Genomic DNA, 21,473 nt, shown 5'->3' with positions numbered 1-21,473 from the left:
GTTCTAATCTACCAGCTATTCCACGAAAAAAGAATGAGCAATCTCCTTCACAATGAAAACTTGCTGGAGAGCCAGTTATGGGTCAGTTAATGACTCAACAGCACACGAAAACGACAGCTTCATGGAAATTACTGAAAATGACTTTGGCTATTTCAGCACACCCTGAAGAACTAGAGTAGCCCCTTGTCAGGAAGAGTTCTTCATGCTCCCTGGGTTCTTCTGACAGGGTTAGGAGGACAACAGAAGTTGGCCCATGAGTCTTCTGGGTTTTATCCAGGCAGTCTCTAGTCATATTATAATGTGAAGTCACCAGAGACACTAGTGTTTATCCAGAAACTAGACAGTTATTCCATGTCTATGGATGTTTATAAATGTCATCATAAAATTGTGAAATTACTATTTCTCCACTTTATAGATGAGAAAATGAAGGTTTCAGTCATTTTCACAAAAGCATACATGACATTTACTCAGGATTGTCTAACACCAAAGTTCACTTCCAAGAGGTATTATTTGTCACTGATGAAACTATCATACTCATTAAAAGCTGACTGTAGTTTGAGTTTTGGATATTGGTGTATGTGAATTTGTACCACTACCTCCAGTTTGGAATCTTCAGATTGAATCAGCAAACTGGGACTTCCTTCACATGACATACTTGCATCTTTGATATTTTAATCTGTTACAAACACTGAGAACCTGCTATGTACATTGTGTTGGACTTTGGGATACCTAGATAAGGATCCGACAAGTACTTTCCACTTTCCACTCAAGATATACACTACACTCTAGTAGGGATGATGAGATATATAAAAATAGGTAAGTAAAGGTAAAAAGACACTCTGTGAAAAAAAAATGGCACTTAAAAAAGACACTCTGGGAAAATAAAGGGCACTTCCAAATACAGAAACAAGAAGGAAGAAAGGAGAAGACAAACCCCTCCAAGACAAGGCCAGGGAACTTGTATGATCAAAGGAATCTTAAAGTCAAAATCTTGGACAGCAGTAAGAAAGAAAGAGAGAGAGGAGTTTTGATTAAAGCAAAGAAGTAAGTGAACTAGAGTCATGAGAAATCTATTTCTCAAGATAGGTTTGAGCTCAATCTTAAATAACTCCAGATTTTAAAAGGTAACAGTTTGAACAGCATTCTATGGACCATAGCTAAAGAATTCAGTGTTGTTATATGAAGAGTTTAAGTTTCCCTGTCTCTAACTACACTCTGTATTAATGACAAACAACTAATCCAATGCAAAGTATGAACTTTAATCAAGTTTACATAAATGGCCTGCATTTTACTCAAGTGAAATCCTTCATTCTTTTCATGTTTTTGTTTAAGTTTTATTTTTAGCAAACCCTTGCTTAAGATAAAGGAATATATACATAATACTGCATTTTTAAAGGTGTTAAGTGTACTATGTATAAAAAGCTTTGATGATTTTTTTCAAAAGACCATTGGGAGAAAAAAGCCCTTTCAAAATACTACTGAACAAAACATAAACACATGCTAAATGGCCTTTAAAATCCACATGGAAGATAGAAAATTGTTGAGTTCATCATGTTACATGCCTGAAATAGTTTCTAATTTTATACAAACTCATATATTAGTTAGGTTAACTTTTGTTGGAAACTCAGCAGGCCTCAGAAAAATAACCAGGTATATATTAATTTGTAGGAAGTTCTGGTAACTTAATAGTAAAGAATTACACTGCGAACTCAAAAGAATGCAGTAATATATACCAGTTTCTGCATAGGAGAAAGACAGGAAACCTCCTGTGTGATGTATTGTCTCTGAAAACCCACTGGAGGGTCAGCTGGTTTCAACTCAATAGTTTATAACAACGTATTGTCTCACACACACACACAAAAACAAACACCTGTTGTCTGAAGACAATCTCATTTGGTTCTCATAGAACAGTTCATTGTGGAAATATGTTGTTATTGTTGTGCTCCATCAAGTTGCCTTGGACTCATAGTAATCTTATGTATAACTCTGAACCCTGCCCTATTTTGAACAAGTCTCAATGACTTTGACACACCTACCACTATTAACCCAGTTAACTGTGTCAAACTATTTCACCCAAGGTCTTCGTCTCCTCCACTGTCCCTCTACCCTTCCAAGCATGATGTCCTTCTCCAAGGACTGGTCCCTTCTGGCCACATTCCCAAAGAATGTGAAACTTAACTTCAAAATCCTTGCCTCCAAAAAGAAATTTGGTTTCACCTTCTCCAGGACTGACCTATTTATTCTCTTGGTGGTCCACAATATGTTCAAGACTCTTCTCCAGCCATACAGCTCAAAGGCATTGATTCTTCTCCTATCTTCTTCTTCTGTGGAAATATATTCCACTCAAATTAAGAACATGTGTTGTTTACACTAGATCTACAGGCCCAAGTAGACATGGAGACTAGCCCTAAAATTCATTGTCAGATAAGGGTGATAATGTGATGTTTCAGTAAAAATTGATAAAAAGCTAGACCCTAAATGATCTTCAGGGTCAAAACGGTTTTCTAATCTCCAACATGACAGTTTTCAACTGTCTTTAGTAAATTTTCAAAGAGTTGAGCTCAAGAGGTAAATGCATAACTAAATACCTTGTTTTAACTATTCAGTTGAGTCAGAAGTCTATCTTCACTGAAGAGTAGAATTATCCATTTATGTATTCAGTATCCACTGCTCTGAGGTTTCCAGGGTTTTGAGGGTTTTTTAGTAAATGCCTTTTAACAGTATTTATTTAAGTCAATGAATCAATCAACTGATTAATAGACATCACTTATTCATTTATTCATTAAAAAAAACTTAGTGAAGACTCACCGTGGTCTAAATGGGGGATATTTTGGCACAGATAAGAGTTCCGCTGAATCTTTATTGTGATTCCACCCTGTCATGCCACTATCAGCCTCAACTGGGGCCAGAGAAGACTGTCCTGCACCATGATATTCATATACCTGATAGTCTATATGCTTTTCTGTTAGAGGTAAACCACCTCTCAATTCATTGGGGAAATTATTTGCATTTTGCTAATTACTTTATTGCTTAAGTGTATATATACGTGCTAGTTTATTGTTTCCTCTTATTAAGTACAACATTTGTCTGTAAGGTTACTAAACTAAGGTAACTTGTGGGTTGCTATGATACTGAAAAGTCATGCATCCAGTGTTTCAAAAGCCAGAAGGGTCACCTACAGTGAACAAGTTTCAGCAGAGTTCTCAAGTTAAAACAAGGAAGCAGAATTGTCCATCAACTTCTGAAATAGCAGGTCTCGAAAAAAACCTATGAACAACAGAGGCATATATAGTATTAGAGGTAGAGCGTAGATGAGAAGTTACTCAAAATGAGGCAAAACAGCTGAAAGCATCATTTAATAATTGGAACATGGAATGCATGAATTATGGATTTAGGAAAACTGGAAGTTGACAAAAATAAAATGGAATGCATGAAGATTGACATTCTAAATACAGGCATTAGTGAACTGGGATGCACAGGCACTGAATTCTTTTAATCAGACCCTCATATGACCTATCATGGTAAGCATGAAAAATTAAGAAAGAACGGTGCCACATTCATAGATAAAAAGAAAATTTCAGGATCTATCCCAAAGTACAATATTGTGAGTGATAGCATGTATCCTTACGTATACAACAAGTATGCAAATATATGCACCAAAAACTAAAGCAAAGAGGAGGAAATGGGAGATGTCTAACAACATTTGCAGTATGAAATTGACCAAACATGGATTCTGGGTCTCCTCCTCCCCTTCGCTCCTCCCTCCCTTCCTGGCCCTTCCTTGGCACTTGACTGCTGCCTGCAGCTTGCCCCAGAAAAACTCCTTGACCCCTCCCTAGCCCCTTCCTCACCTCAGCTCTGCCTATTTTGGCCGCCTATTTTCTGTTTCCTGGGCCAGTCCCAGTGCCTGGGTTGCGGGACTTGAGGAGCCGGGGGCGCAGCTGAGTAAAGGAAAGCCTAATCGTTCCCTTGGCCACCGCCATGACACAGAGGCAGACGCCAGCTCACCTGGTCAGGCCACACGCATGCGGCCTGTGGTGGATCTGGCCTTTAGTGGCATCATGCCTCATGGCTATTTCTTTTTATCTTTTTTGAAACTTTATTGTTGTTGTTGTTGTTGTTTTTATTATTTTATTATTTTTGTGTGTACCGTCAAATCAGATCTGACTGGTACAGGAGGAGATTGTCCCTCCTTCTTCAGCAGAGAATCTGGTGGATTTGAACCACATACCTCTGGGACTGCAGTGCAGCTTCTTGTTATGGCTATTTCTTAATCAGCTCTTACAGAGATGGAAAACCTATGCTATGCCAGGGAGATAATGGAGACAGGATTGGCACATTTTGGGATAAGAGTGCTGTTTGATGTGCAATATTGAATAATGATAACATCAAAGCAATCACTACAGCTGCAGATTTCACAGCCAAGTTGTGGGATGCTGCCTCAGGAGATGAATTGATGACCCTGGCTCATAAATATATTGTCCAGACATGGAATTCACTCAGGATAGTAATTATTTGTTAGCTGGGGGACAAGATAAACTGTTAACGCATATATGACTTGAACAAACCTGAAGCAGAACCTAGGGAAATCAGAGGTCACACTTTTGGTATGAAAAAAGACTCTGTGGTACAGTGAGGATAAACAGAGTCTTTCAGCTGATGATAAAACTGTCTGCCTTTGGGATCAGGCTACTGTGACAGAAGTGAAATCTCGAACTTTTAATATGTCTGTTAGCAGCATGGAATATATTCCTGAGGGTAAGATCTTGGTAATAACCTATGGAAAAGCTATTCCATTTCATAGCGCAGTAAGTTTGGAGCCAATTAAGTCTTTTGAAGCTCCTGCACCCATCAATTCTGCATCTTCCATCCTAAAAAAAAATTTCTTGTTGCAGGTGGTGAAGCTTTTAAACTTTATAAGTATGATTATAATAGTGGAGAAGAACTAGAATCCTACAGAGGACATTTTGGTCCTATTCACTATGTGAGATTTAGTCCTGGTGGAGAACTCTATGCCAGTGGTTCTGAAAAAAGAATATTGAGACTATGGCAAAATGTTGTAGGAAAAACATATGGCCTTTGGAAATGTGCGCTTTCTGATAGTGGTGAGCTGGCAAAACCCAAGATCAGTTTTTCAGAAACAAGAAGAGCTAGAGGAAATTGCTTCGGAGAATTCAGATTCCATCTATAGTTCTACTCCTGAAGTCAAAGTCTGATCATCAGGCATATGCCACAGAGAGTATGCAACCTACGGACTAAACAAGCAGAGAGAAAAGCCTACCAGGGTTACTCCCTACTTAAGGCAAATCTGTGCAGTAAATAAAGGGGAATATGAATTAGCTCCAGCACTGGAACTAACTTAGTATTACTTATAAGCGAAAACTCAGGAGTATCACAAGAAGGCAGGTAGGGTTATGCTCTTGTAGTGCAACAGCCTACTGTCCTTAAGAATGAATATGTGCAAGCCAGCATCCAATTCCTCTTACTACAATTAGATTTCTTGTAGCTGTTTATGTTATTACAGAGAAAAAATATATAATGGCCTATTTTTCTGACTTTTCCCTTAAAGCAGAGAGACTTTTGCTTTAGCTATAAAGAAGAGGGGAGACATTATAAAGTAATTGGTTTCATTTCTTTTTCATTGTGCACTGCTTTCTGACCAGCATTTAATTGTTTTTAGTTGTCTAATTAAATTTGCTCTAAAACAAAGCAAAAAGGAAAAGAAATTGGCCAAACATGCAATCAGGATGCATTAATAATTATTGGTGATTTGAATGCAAAAGTTGGGGACAATGAGAAAGGAATAGTAATTTGAAAGTACAAGTCTTGGTGACAGAAAAGAAACTAGACATCAAATGATTTAATTTTGTATGTTCAAGAGGTAATGATGAGTAACTTCTGCATGGACCAAGTTCCCACATGAACCAAGCTCAACAAAAATGCTGAAGAATTAAACCACACAATAAACCAACTTGATCTCATAGATATACACAGGCTAATGCACTCCACACTAGCACAGTATACCTTTTCCAATCTGCATGGAACATTTTCCAGAACAGATCATATTTTAGGCTATAAAACAGGCATCAATAAATTTAAAAAAACAACATAGAAATAGTACAAAGCATCTTCTCAAATCACAATGCTACAAAATTGATAACAAAAAGAAAATAAGAAAAAAAGCCCCACATATATTTGGAAGCTGATCAATACCCTTACTTACACATGAATAGGTAATAGAAGAAATAGAAGGTTTTTTAAATAAATCAACAATGAAAATACAACTTACCAAAACCTCTGGGAAACAGCCAAAGCAGTGATAACACATAACTTTATATCAATAAGCAAACACAACAAAACAAGAAAAAATCCAATTGATTCTTTAATTCAACTTTTCCAACAAGTTGGAAAAGAACAGCAAGAACACCCAATATCCTTTAAAAAAATAAAATAGAAACCAGGAAAACAATTAAATCCATCAAAAAGGTTAGAAGTTGGTTCTTCAAAAAGGTCAATAAAATTGACAAAACACTAGCAAAACTACCAAAGGAAATGAAAGAAAAGACACAAATAATCTGAATAAGAGATGAAAGGGGCAATGTCAAAACAGAACCAACTGAAATAAAAAGGTTAAAATTGGAATATTATTTAAAAACTTGGCTCCACAGTCAACACTCTCAGTAACAGCAGCCAGGAAATCAAGAGACGAATTGCATTGGCAAAGTCGGCTGTGAGGGACCTCTCAAGAGTACTGAAGAGCAACCACGTCAGGCTGGTGCACCTGATCCGGGCTATTACGTGCTATGCATCAGACAGCTGGACAGTGAATAGGGTTGATAGAAAGAGAATTGATGCCTTTGAGCTGTGGTGCTGGAGAAGAGTGTTGAATATACCATGGACTGCTAGGAGAACAAACATGTCCTGGGGAAGGTGAAGCCAGAATGCTCCTTGGAATCAAGGACTCTGAAGCTTTGTCTGACATACTTTGGGCATGTTGCAAAGAGGGAATGGTCCTTGGAGAGGGACATCATGTTTGGCAGAGAGGAGGGGCAGCGAAGGAGAGGAAGAACTTCTATGAGATGGATTGATTCTGTGACTGGAGCAGTGGGAATAAGTGCGTTTGAGATGGCTAGGTTGGCACAGGATAGAACAGCATTTACAGCTCTTGTACATAGGATCGCTATGAGTCACAAATGACTTGATGGCACATAACAACAACTCTCAAACTAATATCTGAAATTAGCTATAATATCCCTAGTGCCACAGCCTCTTCTAAATCCAGCCTGCACTTCTCTGCTGATGTGCTGTTCCAGTTGTTTTTGGATAATCTTCACCAGAATCTTGCTTGCATGTGATATCAATGATAGTGTTTGATAATTTCCACACTCTGTCAGACCACCTTTCTTTGGAATGGGAACAAATATAGATCTCTTCCAGCCAGTTGGCCAGGTGGTTGTCCTTCAGATTTCTTGGCACAACCTGGTGAGCACAACCAGGGCAGAGTTTGTTTAAATATGTCAATTTGTATGCCATCAATTCCTGGGGCCTTGTTTTTTCCCAATTCTTTCAAAGCAGCTTGAACTTCTTCCTTCATCACCACAGGCTCTTGCTCATCGTTATTTCTTGAAATTCTTCTATGTCCACCAATTTCTTTTGGTACAATGCCTCTGTATATTCTTTCCATCTTCTTTTAATGTTTCCTGGATTATTTAATATTCTGCCTAAAGCATCCTTAAGTATTGCAACTCAAGGTTTGAATTTGTTCTTCAGTTCCTTCAGCTTAAGAAATACTGAGTGAGTTCAGCTCTTATGATTTTTCTGACTCCAACTCCTTGCACATTTTATTGTAATACTTTGTTTTCCCTTGCTGCCCTCCGGAATCTTCTGTTCAACTCCTTAAAATCTTGATTTCTTCCCTTTGCTTTGGTTTCTCGGTGTTCCAGTGCAATATTTAGTTTCTTCTGACATTCATCTTGGTCTTTTCATCATCCTCTGTCTTTGTAATGACCTTTTGTATTCTTCTTGGATGATATTCTTGATATCCTCCCACAGCCCATCCAGTCTTTGCTCACTAATGTCCAAGGCCTCAAACCTGTTCCTGAGAATAGGTTTTGAAATTAGTATAGGATAGACTCAAGGTCAAATTTTGGTTCCTGTGCACTTAACTTAATGTTCTTCAGCTTTAGTTTGAACTTGCATATGCTTAGTTGGTGGTCTGTTTTATAATTAGCACCTGGCCTAGTTTTCACAGCTGATACTGAGCTTCTCTAAGTTATTTTTTTTCCACAGATATAATCGATCTGATCTCTATCATACCATCAAGTGAAATCCATGTGTATAGCCTGCATTTTTGTTTCTTATAAAATGTATTTGCAATAAGCTAACGTCAGATGGATCTTGGCTGAAAGCAGAGAGCACCAGAGGAATGTCTATCTGTGTTTCATTGACTATGCAAAGGCATTTGACTGTGTGGATTACAACAAACTGTGGCTGAATCTGAAAAGAATGGGAATCCCAGAACACTTGATTGTGCTTGTGGGAAACCTGTACTTTGACCAGGCGGCAGTCATCAGAACAGAGCGAGGGAACACCGTATGGTTCAAAATTGGGAAGAGTGTGTGTCAAGGATGTGTCCTATCTCCATATCTTTTCAATCTATATGGAAAACAGACTATCCAGGAGTCTGGACTCTATGAGGAGAATTGGCAACTACAAACTAATATGAAAACTTAGAGGAAATGGACAAATACTTGAAGAGACTCATAGAAAAGAATAAATCAAACAAGTAATCAAACAAAAAAGGCCCTGGACCAAATGGTTTTACTAGTGAATTTTATCAAACATTCATGGAAGGACTGTTGCCAATTCTACATAAAGTATTTCAGAAAATAGAAAATGGTGGAATTCTCTCAGTTCATTCTATAGAACAAACATATCCATGATACCACAAAAATATAAAACTTTAGACCAACATCTCTTATGAATATTGTTGTTTTTGTTGTTGTTATGTGCCAATAAGTCACCTGTAACTCACAGTGAACATATGTACAACAGCCCTAAACCCTGCTCTATCCTGTGCCAATCTCATTGTTTCTGACACACCTACCCCCATGACCCTAGTCACTGAATCAGTCCATCTAATTGAGGGTCTTCTTCTCTTGTGCTGTTCCTCTACACTTCCAAGCATGATGTCCCTCTCCAAGGACTGGTCCCTCCTTGCAACATGTCCAACGTAGGTCAGATGAAGAAGGAGCAGCCTGGTTTCACCACTCCCCACCCTAGGATGAACCTGTTTGTTCTCCTAGCAGTCCATAGTATATCCAATACTCTTCTCCAGCAGCACAGCTCACGTGCATCAATCCTCCTTCCCTCAATAAAATCCTGGCCAATGTGATCCAACAGTACATAAAAAAAAATAATTCACCATGACCAAGTGGGATTCATAACAGGTGTGCAAGGATGGCTCAGTGTAAGGGGGGGGGGAATCAGTGTAATTCATCACATTAATAAAGCAAAGAATAAGAACCACATTATCCTATCAGTAGAGGCAGAAAAAGCCCTTGACAAAATCTAACACCCTTTCCTGCTTAAAACACTCAACAAAATAGGAAGAAAGGACAATTTCCTCAACATAGTAAAAAGTATATATGCAAAACCAAGAGCCACATCATTCCCAGTGGAGAGAGATTAAAAGCATCCTCTTTGAGAACAAGAACTAAGCAAGGAGTACCATTATTTCCACTCCTATTCAATATTGTAGAAGAGCTCTCATGGCCTAGTGGCAAGACGCTGTACTTCAATCCCAAAGGCATGCAGTTCAAGGCCACCAGCTACTCCATTGGAGAAGAATGAGCAATCTCCTCATGTATGATTAACTCCCTCTGGAAACCTACTGTAAGACCAGCTATGCGTTAATTCCAACTCTATGGTTCACAACAACAACAACATTCACTATTGGATTAAAATTCTTGGGGATAGTAATAAGACAAGAGAAGAAAATAAGAGGTATCTAAATTGGCAAAGAGGAGATAAAATTATCCTATATGCAGATGATATGATAGCATACTTAGAAAATCCTAAAGATTCAGTGAGAAAACAATTGGACATAGTCAACCAATTCAGCAAGATGGCAGGATACAAGATCAACATACAAAAGCAATAGGATTTCTCTACAATGACAAAGATAATACTTAAATGGGGCTAAGAAAAATAACACTAACACAATAACTAACCACATATTAAATACTTGGAAATAAATCTAACTAGAAATTCAAAAGACCTAGTCAAATAAAATTGCAAGGCATTACTACAGGAAACAAAAAATGACCTAGAGATATGGGGAAATATACCATGCTCATGGATAGGAAGACTCAATATTGTGAAAACGACAATTCTATCAAAGGCAATCAACAAGTTCAGTGCAATTCCAATACAAATACCAATTGCATTCTTCAACAAGATAGAAAAGGCTACTTCTACTTTCATCTGGAATTAATGTCGATTAAGTAAAGCACTCCTAAAAAAAGAGAAACAAGGTAGGCAGCATCTCACTCCCTGATCTAAAATCCTATTACACAGCCGTGGTGGTCCAGACAGAGTGGTACAAGTACAGTGACAGACACATAGATCAATGCAATAGTATTGAGAACTCAGAAATAATCTCATCTACCAAGGGTCAACTGATTTTTGACAAGGGGATGAGATCACTTAAGTGAGGAAATGCAAGCCTCTTTAGCAAATGCTGTTGGTAAAACTGGAAAACTATCTGTAGAGACTCAAGCAAGACTCACACTTTATGTTACACACAAAAATCAACTCAAAGTAGATCAAGGACCTAGGGGTAAAACCAAGACTATAAACTTCATCAGATAAAAGAGTAGAAGAACACTAGAAGCCCTAATCCACAATATGAACAGTCTTTTAAGCAATTTGAAAAACTTGCAACCGGGAGAAAATAAAATAGATGGAGACCTTCTAGGAATCAAATCCCTATGCACATCATAAAACATCTCCAACAGGGTGAAAAGGAAAGCCACAGATTGGGAAAAAATATTTGGTAATGACATATCTGATTAGGGACTCATATCTAAAATTTATAGAATATGCCGGCACCTCAACAAGAAAAAGATAAACAATCCAATCACAAAATGGGCGCAAGAAATTAATAGACACTTCACCAAAGAACATATTCAGAGGGCAAACACAGGAAAAAAATGTTAAAAATCTCTAGCTCTCTGAGAGATGCACATCAAAATAACTATAGGATTTCATATGCGATCATATGATATCATATGAGATACCATCTCACCCCAGCAACAACAAAATTTAACAGAGAAACAAACAACAAATGCTGGTGAGGTTGTGGAGAGATTGGGACACTTATTCACTGCTGCTTTGAGTGCAACCACTATGGAAAGAGATATGTCACTTTCTCAAAAAGTTGGAAATAGAAATACAATATGCCCCAGCATTTCTACTACTAGGAATATACCCTAAAGAATCCAGAGCTGCCATTCATACAGATACATGTACATCCATGTTTATTGCTGCATTATTCACAGTAGCAAAGAGATGGATGTGACCCAAGTGCCCATCAACAAATGAATGTGATACATTCACACGATGAAATACTATGCAGCACTGAAAAACAAGAAACTCATAAAATATTACACAACATGGCTGACCTTGGAGGACATTATGCTGAGTGAAATATCTCAGTCATAAAAGGTAAAATACTGCCTAACACCTTTATTATAAAACAGGACAGACATAGGAGTTGGAGGAAAACTAAGAAAGGAGGGGAAAAATAATGAATACTGCATTGACACAGATGAAGGAAATAACTGTTAAAAAGGAATATATAATTAGGCATTATTTATATAACAACAGTCCAAAATAAGAGGTGCATAGTAAAGTGGACTGGGGGAAGGGTGGGGACAGGGAGGAAACTATGCAACAATTGGTGATTGCTTTTTAAAAAGTGCACTAGGGGGAGGGAGGAAAACATGTAACAATGAATGAATGAAAACTCAACTTTTCTGTAAAATTTTGTCAAACTCACAATTTAAAAAAATCATATTAAAAGGGAGCTCTAGTGGCCTAGTGGCAAAAAACTGTCCTGCAATCCCAGACGCACACAGTTCGAATCCACCAGAGGCTCTACTGGAGAAGGAGGAGGATCTTTTATGAAAAACTATGTATTCAAACTTTGTTAAAAAAAATCAGAATAAGATTTTTAAAAAAGAAATATGCATTCTGGAAAAAGTCAGAAGAATGTACATTAAAATATTAACAGTTTTTTTAAAAAAAGAACTGATGTATAGCTGGCTCCTGAATGGATTTCCAAGATTTTTCCCCAATATTTTAAATTGCTTGGAAGAAGATTGTCTATATTTCTCCTGAATTGTTGCTAGTGAATAATAATGAAGAAACAGGAAATAGCTCCTTCCTGCACAGTTAAAGTTCACCAGGGGGAAATGATATTAAACTTCTATTTTGTGCTAAATGACACATTAAAATCACTGAGAGTAAGGAAGAAGAAATAAAAAATAGAAAATGTGAAATTCCCTGTCCTCAGATTTTTTCAATCTAGTTGGAAACTTGTTGTTGTTGTTGTTGTTGTTAAGTGCCATCAAGTTGTAGATGACTCATAGTAACACTATGAATGAAAGACCTGAGCACTGTTCAGAGAGTTTCCAGAGGCAAGCCATTTCAAAAGTGGATGCCACTCCTGCTTCCAAACTTGTTTTAATCTGGAAACTCCACCAAACACTGTCCATCATGGGTAACCATTATCACATTTGACACATCAGTGTCACAGTGTTTAGCATCACAGCAACCACGAATTACCTCTGTACAGCAATGCACAGACCAGTGCTATACCATCTAGAAGAATGTTGGACAAGAGTTTTTAATTAGGAAGCCTTATCACATGGCCTCACTTCCCTTAGCAAATCAACATTCCACCCTTGTGCTCACCATTCCCAGCCTCTGTAAAACCAGGCCCTGTAGATTACTTTCAAACTGGTCTCCAGTGCCATGCCGCCTACCAATAAGAGTTGGAAACATAGTCAACAACATTAACAACAACAAAAAATCAATGTAAGAGTTAAAATTTTGACTTAAGGATCACAGTCCTCAGTATAAATGCACTTTTTGAACTTTAGTATCTGCTTAGTAATGTGTCAGCACTTCTCCCTGCCAGGGAGAGAATTTGTCTGAAAAAGTCCTAATTAATGAGTCTTCCTCTGAAATCTAAGTTGAGATGCTAAAAGGGCTCTCCATGCTGGCACGAGGCAATTTGTACACATTTGAGAAATGATTCTGTAAAGAAAATCTTCAAGAACATCATTACATTTGGAGTGCACCTGCTGGGGAGCCAATTGTTTGACATTATTAGACAATACCTCAGCAGCCGATGAGGTTTGAATGTATAATTACTGTATTTACATTCTTATTCTCTGTCAAATTTCTACTTTATAAAATATTGTCTCTTTCTATTTGATTTTTATCTCCTTTTTAGGGCCTGATTTATTTGCTTTTCTACTGTGATAATGGTTTGAAGTCAGTGATTGTGAAGAATAGGGTCAAGATGTTTCCTTGAAGATAAACTAAAGCTTTTCCCCTTATAAATTCTTTAAAACACAAAACCATAAACATAAACTGTCATAAAAGATACATATTATATGTAAGAACAAAAAATTCATAAGAAAAGAGATCTCTTGACATCACGTTTTGTATAAGGCAGCTTTTATTGGCTCTTAGGTCATAAACATAAGAGTGAACAAATATACTAACACTTCCTTATCTTAAAATGAATTTACTTAGATTTAAAGTGCTGTCTGCTCCAGTTAGCAGGATAGTCAATGTCAGTATTTACTGGGGCTAGCTACCAATGGCCATCCCATTCTGCATGTGTCTGAAGATGCTATGAAGAAAAGACCAATATACTAGAAGAGACCCCTTCAATCCAAAGCAGTTATCACTGACATAGTGGGCATCCATTCATACCTATCTTAAAGTTCAGCAATTCTGTTTCCACCCTTAGCTCAAGGCACAGACCTGGGAAGAATAAGAATCCTCGACCTAGTTTCAACTTCCCTGCTGCCCACATGACTCCTTTCCCTCTGAGATCTGGCCACGTCTTCAGGGAACACCTGAGAGTAGAGTGTGATCTCAAATACATCTGCCTGTCTTTCCCCCTGTCTGTTACTAGCATAACCCCTTCTCAAGGAAGTTGGGGTTCCAGGAGAAGAAAATCCACCAAGACATATTACCTATTTTTACTCTCAATCGCCAAAACTCTTGGACAATGCTATAACTGAAAAGAAAACATACAAGAAGAACAAAATTACAAATCAATATCACAATATCATACTACAATAGCATGTCATCTTCCATTTTCTAGAATTTTGTTGTTGTTGTTATTGTTGTTGTTATGTACCATTAAGTTGAAATGTACTCATAGCTGATCCTATAGTGGGTTTTCAGATGTTGTCAATAAAAAATGAGGAGAATCCCTGTCTTTTTCTTGTGAAACCGCTGGTGAATTGGAACTGCCTACACTTAGGTGCAGAACAACTCCTCAATCACTAGGCCACCATTGCTTTCTTCTGAAAAGCTAGAAATTATTAAATCTCAATAATGTTAGGATTTGGGAAATATTTCTCTAATGTCTTTAGTCAGTGTAAACTAGGAGTTAAAAAAGCAGAACATAGGTAGCCAGAACACAGCGCAGCCAGGAGATGGGCCTGAGAGATAGAATTTGATTCAAGTCCCTGCACATGCTCAGTCTGTGAGAGATTGTGCACACCCCTGTCCAGCATGTATGCCAGGCACCTCCAGTGTCCGTGCTCAACATCAGCACCTGTGCCCACACTCAGTCCCAGCACCTGTCTCCATGCTCTGCACTGCCACCCACCTCCACATTCCACCCACCTATATATTCTACCCACCTCTATTCAGTGACTTCAGATCAAGAACTTATCATCACCTCAGACATAAAAACTCTACCACATTAAAAGGCAGGAAAAAAAGACCATTAACTCTCTAACCCAACATCGTCAACAAATTGAAAAGAACAGCAAGAAAACCCAACAACCTCTTAAAAAAAAACAGAAATTATAAAAATTAGGACAGAAATAAATGAAATAGAAAACAGAAAAACAACTGAAACCATCAACAAAACCAGGAGTTGGTTCTTTGAAAAGGACAATAAAATCAACAAAGCACTAGCAAAACTAACAAACGAAAAGAAAGAAACGACACAAATAATCCAAATAAAAGATGAAACAGTCACAAAAGGACAAATACTGCATAGTGCCACTGTTGTAAAATGGGACTGACATCAGGTTGGGGGAACTTAAGAAAAGAGGGGATAAATAATGTATAGTGCATTGAAACAGATGAGAGAGAGAACTGTTTAAAAGGAATATATGATTAGGTATTATTTTCATGGCAAGAGTCCAGAATAAGAGCTGCATAGTAAAGTGGACTGGGGGATGGGGGTAGGATTGTATAATAATGAAAGATTTTTTTTTTTATTCTTCAAAGAGAAAAGCAAACTGGTGATTATGGGTGGGTAGGGAGGAAAATATGCAACAGTGTATGAATGGAAATCCAAATTCTTTGTAAACTTTCATTAAAATTTAAAAAAGAAACACTTTGGAGGGTAAAGGAAATGGGAATAAGCTGGCAGGGATCTGGAAAGATAGGGTAATAGTGGGCATAGTTCAATGGTGATTAATTTTATAAAACAGAATGGATAAGAATATATGAAACACAATGTGAATGATGGATAGTGTGAACACACACTAAAAAAAGGAGAACTTAGTTTGTCCATGGTTACAGACATAAAGTAAACAAAAATACATAACTCACTTTCCTCATTTGTACAGAAAAGCTTTACAATACATCCAGATCTGGAGCTGTTCTTCCTCTTCAACAGCCAAGCAATGTGTTTACACTTTATTAAAATTCATTATTCTTCAGTGGAAGTATAGTAGCAATTGTGAGGATGGGGCAAGACCAGGCAGTGTTTTGTTCTGTTGTACTTTGGGCCACTTGAAGTCAAAATAACTTGATGGAATCTAACAAAAACAAGTTCCATTCTTGGGCTTGAGGTAAAAGGAATGAAACAAAATTCAGGGGTTCTTTTTCTTTCAGTATAAACTTTCTTCTGAGGCATGTTCCAGTTTGATGAGAGTCATCAGTAGTGTGTTCAGGAATAGTTGTTTCATACTAGAGATTAAAATCTTTGCAAAAGACTAGGAGAAAAAAAAAACCAGGACTAACTCTTCTATCCTGCATGATTCAAAATCAGGAAAGGAGTGTGTCCTGTCTCAGTACCTTTTCACTCTATACACAGAACAGATCATTCAGGAGTCTGGAATTTATGAGGAAGAATGCGGCATCAAGATTGGAGGAAGACTCTACAACAACCTATGTTATGCAGATGACACAACCTGGCTTGCCGAAACAGAGGAGCACCTGAAGCACATGCTGCAGAAGATCTCCTAACTACAGTTCTTACTACAGTCTTCAATATAGATTGAAGCTCAACATCAAGAAGACAAAGAGTCTCACCACTGAGTGAGTTGGCAGCACCATGATAGATGGAGAAAAGATTGGGGTTGTTAACATTTTCAGCTTGTCCGGCTCTACAATCAAAACTCTTGGCACCAGCAGTCAGGAAATGAAAGGATGAATTGCATAGGGGAAGTCTGCCATCAGGGACCTCTCCAAAGTGCTAAAAAGCAATGATATCAGGCGAGAGACTAAGTTGCACCTGATCCAGGCCATGATTTTTTAATTATTTGTTATGCATCAGAGAGATGGACAATGACTAAGGATGACAGAAAAAGAACTGATGCCTTCAAGTTATGGTTCTGAAGAAGAGTTTTGAACATACTGTGAACTGCCTAGAAAACAAATATATTTGTCTTGGAGAGGGTGAAACCAAGTTTTTTCTTGAAGGTTAGGATTTTGAAGCTTCATTTCATATACTTAGGGCACATGGCCAGGATGACCAATCCTTGGAGAAGGACATTATGCTTGGAAGAGTGGAGGGACAACGCAGGAAAGGAAGACCTCAGATGAGATGGATTTATTGAAGGACATCATGCTTGGAAGGGTGGAGGGACAGCACATGAAAGGGAAACCCCAGATGAGATGGATTGATACAGTAACTGGGGCAACGGGTGTAAGTGTGTCAGAGTTAGCGAGACTAGCTCAGGACAGGGCAGGCTTCAGAGCTATTGTATGTAGTCGCTAAGAGCTGCAGGCAACTTAACAGCGTATAACAACAAGTGTTCCTCAGGTGTAATATTGGAGAGTTGGGACAAACATTTTACCTTGAACACTATTAATTCTATCACGTTAAAAATCCACATATTAAAAGCCAAGTCTTGACTCCATTGACCAATTAATACCAGCCAATTAATTTGAATATTATTATATTCTGCATATTCTACATATTGTAATATGATTATAGTAATGTGAATATGATTAGTATCTGCCTTTCACTTCTGTGGATTGACAAAATGAAAGAAAACAATGAAACCTGATCATTTAAAAATTGTCTTCTGCAAGGAATACTTGACTGTACTTTAGGCAAAGGCATTAGCTGCTTACGCCAGGCAGAAAATAACTGCTTGCCTGTGTATTGATCTGAAAAACGTTCTTGAAAACCTCCATGCTAGTCTCTTCTTTGAGCTTCACCAAAAAATCCCCCTAGGAAAGTTCCTTTTTTAATTCACATACAACTTTTTAACTCATTGCTGTTAGGTCAGAACAAACTCACATTTGATCTTCCAGAGAGTTTTCAGAGACTATAAATTGCACAGGAGATTTCCTGTCTTTCTCCCAGGGAACCACTGATGGACTCAAATCACAAGAGAGATTCAACCTTGGGGTTAGAAGCACAACCCTCTGTGGACTAAGTCATAAACTTTGTTGTTATTTTTAGGTGTCGTCAAGTAGAATACAATTTATAGCAATCCTATGAACAACAGATCTGAACTTTGGCCTGTCCTGAGCCATACTGATCATTTCTGATATACTCGATCAAGCCCATTGTTACAATTACTATGTCAATCTGTCTATCTTTCATCAACCTTCCACTTTTACCAGCATGATGTTCTTTTCCAAGAACTAGCCCCTCCTGAGAAAATGCCCAAAATCTATGAGATAAATTTCCATATGTCCTCTAACTAGTATCCTGGTTGCATTTTCCCCAATACAGTCTTGTTTTATCATTTGGCAGTCCATGAAAAATTCAGTACTTTTCTCCAACACTACAGGTCAAAGGCATTGTTTCTTCTTCTGTCATCTTAACTTACTGTCCAACTTTCAGATGCACAGGAAGTATTTAAAAGACTACAGTTTGAATCAGGCACACTTTAGTCTTGAAACTTACACCCTTACTCTTTACCATTTTTGAGAGGTCCTTGATAGCAGGTTTTCCCAATACAACATGCCTTTTGATTTCTTGACTGCTATTACCATGGGGGTTGTGGATCCAAGTAAAATGAAATTGTTGACAAATTCAATTTTTTTCTTCTATATCTTGATGTTACTTATTGGTCTAATAGTGAGGATTTTTTGTTTTCTTAATGTTGATATGATCTTCTACAGCAAGTGCTTCAAGTCATCTTCACCTTCAGCAAGAAAGTTTATGTCATCTATATAACATTCAGAAAGTTGCTGATGATGTCTTCTTCCGATTCTGATGTTGCATTATTTTTCATATAACCTAGCTTCTTAAATGATTTGCTCAGATTGAATACAGATTCAACTCAATACAGATTTGATACAAATTTAACAGATACTTGTATGCTTATTGTTTTGTGGTTTGCTTTTATGGATATACCACTTGTCCATTTGCTCTATTGCTTAGGTGGGATGACTTATGTGCTGCCGCTTATTTTATAGTTTGTGCATGTTTATGCTTGCTTGTTTATAGTTTGATGTACTTGGGTGACTTGGGTAGGTTGTTGTGATCTTGGAAGGTATACCTCTAGTATTTCAAATACCAACAGGACCACCAGTGGTGAAGCTTTCAGAGAAGCTTCCAGACTAAGACAATCTAAGAAACAGGATTAGCTCTCTACTTCTGTAATAACAGGCCTTCAAAAGCATTATGAATAACAAAGAAACACTGTTAGATATAGTACTAAAAAGAGAGCCTCTCATATTAAAAGACATTGCAAATGGGTAGAAACAGATGCCACAAATTTTAGCATCTAAAAAAATAGTAGTCCTACCACAGAACAAAAGGAGACTTAAACTAGGGCCTTTTTAACTTATATCATAGCCTCATACCTATCGTCTAGACAACACCTGTTGTTGATGTTCTTGTTGTTGATGTTCTTGTTGTTGTTGTTGTTATTGTGTACCATAGAGTTGGAACTGACCCATCACTGACAAGTTTCATGGCAGGTTTTCAGAGGCAGTTAATAGCACAGGAGATTGCTCACCCTAGCAGAATAAAATGAAAGGAATTCTCCTCTCTCTCTCTCCCCTACCTGTTGAATTAATAAAACACCCCTCCTGAACTTTACACCTTTTGTCTCACCTCAGTCCTATCTGCAAATAAGCTGTATGTTGATAATACTGACTTATTACCAAATATCAAAGATCATCTTAAAAAAAAACTGTGAGCAACATACGTGAGCACCTGCTTTTAGCACATTAATGGAAGATGAGAACTTATCCAACTTTTCACCTGTCTTTGTATAAATGCAAAAAAAAAAAAAAACACGAGCCATTAATTTTCTCAGGAGGAACTCTACTGCTTACAGTTTCTCATTCCCCTGTCCTTTCTTTTTTCTGTCTTTCACAGTGTGATGAACAAAACTACTTTTCTTGGCTTTTTGAAATTGTGATATACTTTCCCCTTACAACAACTGTAATTTAGTCACTTCACTAAAATATTAGTGGCTTGAATCCAGTCAGCGGCTCAATGGGGGCTGGGGTGTGTGTAATTGCTTCCTCAAAGATTAAAATTTAAGAAACTCTGTGGCTTCATAATCACATCTGGTCTCTATGAACGAATTGAAATCAACTCAAGAGTACACAATGACCACTCATTCAGAAACAACCACCATGAAATTTTTATCTTGGCTAGTATGGAAGATCATTACAATAAAGGTCCTACCCAAAAATGTAAGTGTATACAGGTTAGAAGGACATATCTACTTTCTTCATAGACAAACTCATCTCTCTGTACCCAAATACTAATTCACATATGTACTGACCAAATATAAAAGAGTGCTTGGCACTCTTAGGATGAGCTCGGTAAATATTTATTGAGTAAATGGATGCTTGAGCAAATGGATAGATAACTGAATGATTGCAAAGTTCCTGGGATGGAAGGAGCAAGGGAGAATCCTTTTTACCAAGAGAAAGTGAGACAGAAGAGAATTGTGACCCAAGAGTAAAGATGAAAAAATGGGGGAAAATTATTGTAGAACATGTATGAGGATACAAGGGGGAGGGCAGGAGCAGAGGGGTGAGGATACGTGTGGGATGGGGGACACGTTAATCATAGGGCCGCACAAGTTGATAGGTGGAGGGAGGAGTGGGTAAAGGAAATGGGAAAGATCCAGTGTGGAAAATGATGTATATGAACTTTGTAAGTAAATCAGTTTAAAATAAAAATTGTATTTAAACTTAAAAAATGGAGAACAGATAATGTTGCACATTATGTGTCATTATAAAGCGTTAGACTGCATTCTTGACAGAAATGGAAAGCTTCTGTGGGTTAACACACTTTTTCGTGTTTTCACTCTATTGTAGAACAGGACAAACTGGGTACAACCACTGAAGAGCTGGGGAAGCTCTGGCTGCTTAGTGGGAAGGAGTTATCCTGTCAATTAAAAGGTTGTTGTTGTTGTTGTTGTTGTTATGTGCCGTCGAGTCGCCTGCGACTCATAGCGACCCTATGTACAACAGCCCTAAACTCTGCTCTGTCCTGTGCCAATCGCACTGTCTCTGACACTCCCATCTCAATTATCCCAGTCACTGAATCAATCCACCTCATAGAGGGCCTTCCTCTCCTGTGCCGTCCCTCCACCCTCCCAAGCATGATGTCCCTCTCTAAGGACCGGTCTCTCCTCACAACATGTCCAAAGTATGTTAGACGGAGCCTCAGCCTCATGGTTAAAATCTACCAGTTGTTTTGTGGGAGAAAGATGGGCAATCTCTTCCAGTGTGATTTGGTTTTTCCCTGCAGTGTGATTTACTGCCTCCAAAAACCTGCTGGTGGGTCAGCTATGGGTCAGTTCTGACTCAACTGTGCATCACAATAACAAGAACTGTACACCAAGAAAGAGTTTGTGGTGACTTGGACGAGAGTAGGATTAGTAAAAGAAGGAAAATACTGACAAAACCAAGATATTAGCAAGAGGATGCAGAATGACCACAAGGTTTTAATGTTGGTGCCTAAGTGAATAGGGGAATCATCTGTCAGGATG

At 37.9% G+C, this 21,473-nt stretch overlaps 1 pseudogene; it reads left to right on the top strand.

Moving 5' to 3' along the window:
* LOC102852586 overlaps positions 1-5,216 on the top strand; it is a 93,604-nt pseudogene extending 88,388 nt beyond the window's left edge.
* Positions 5,217-21,473: the final 16,257 nt, after the last annotated feature.

The sequence above is a fragment of the Elephantulus edwardii genome, unplaced genomic scaffold (genome assembly GCF_000299155.1).
Source record: "Elephantulus edwardii isolate Elephantulus edwardi_28Jun2011 unplaced genomic scaffold, EleEdw1.0 scaffold00247, whole genome shotgun sequence".
NCBI classification, from domain to species: domain Eukaryota; kingdom Metazoa; phylum Chordata; class Mammalia; order Macroscelidea; family Macroscelididae; genus Elephantulus; species Elephantulus edwardii.
The sequence above is the reverse complement of the archived record's forward strand: the minus strand, read 5'-3'. Positions and strand labels throughout refer to the sequence as shown.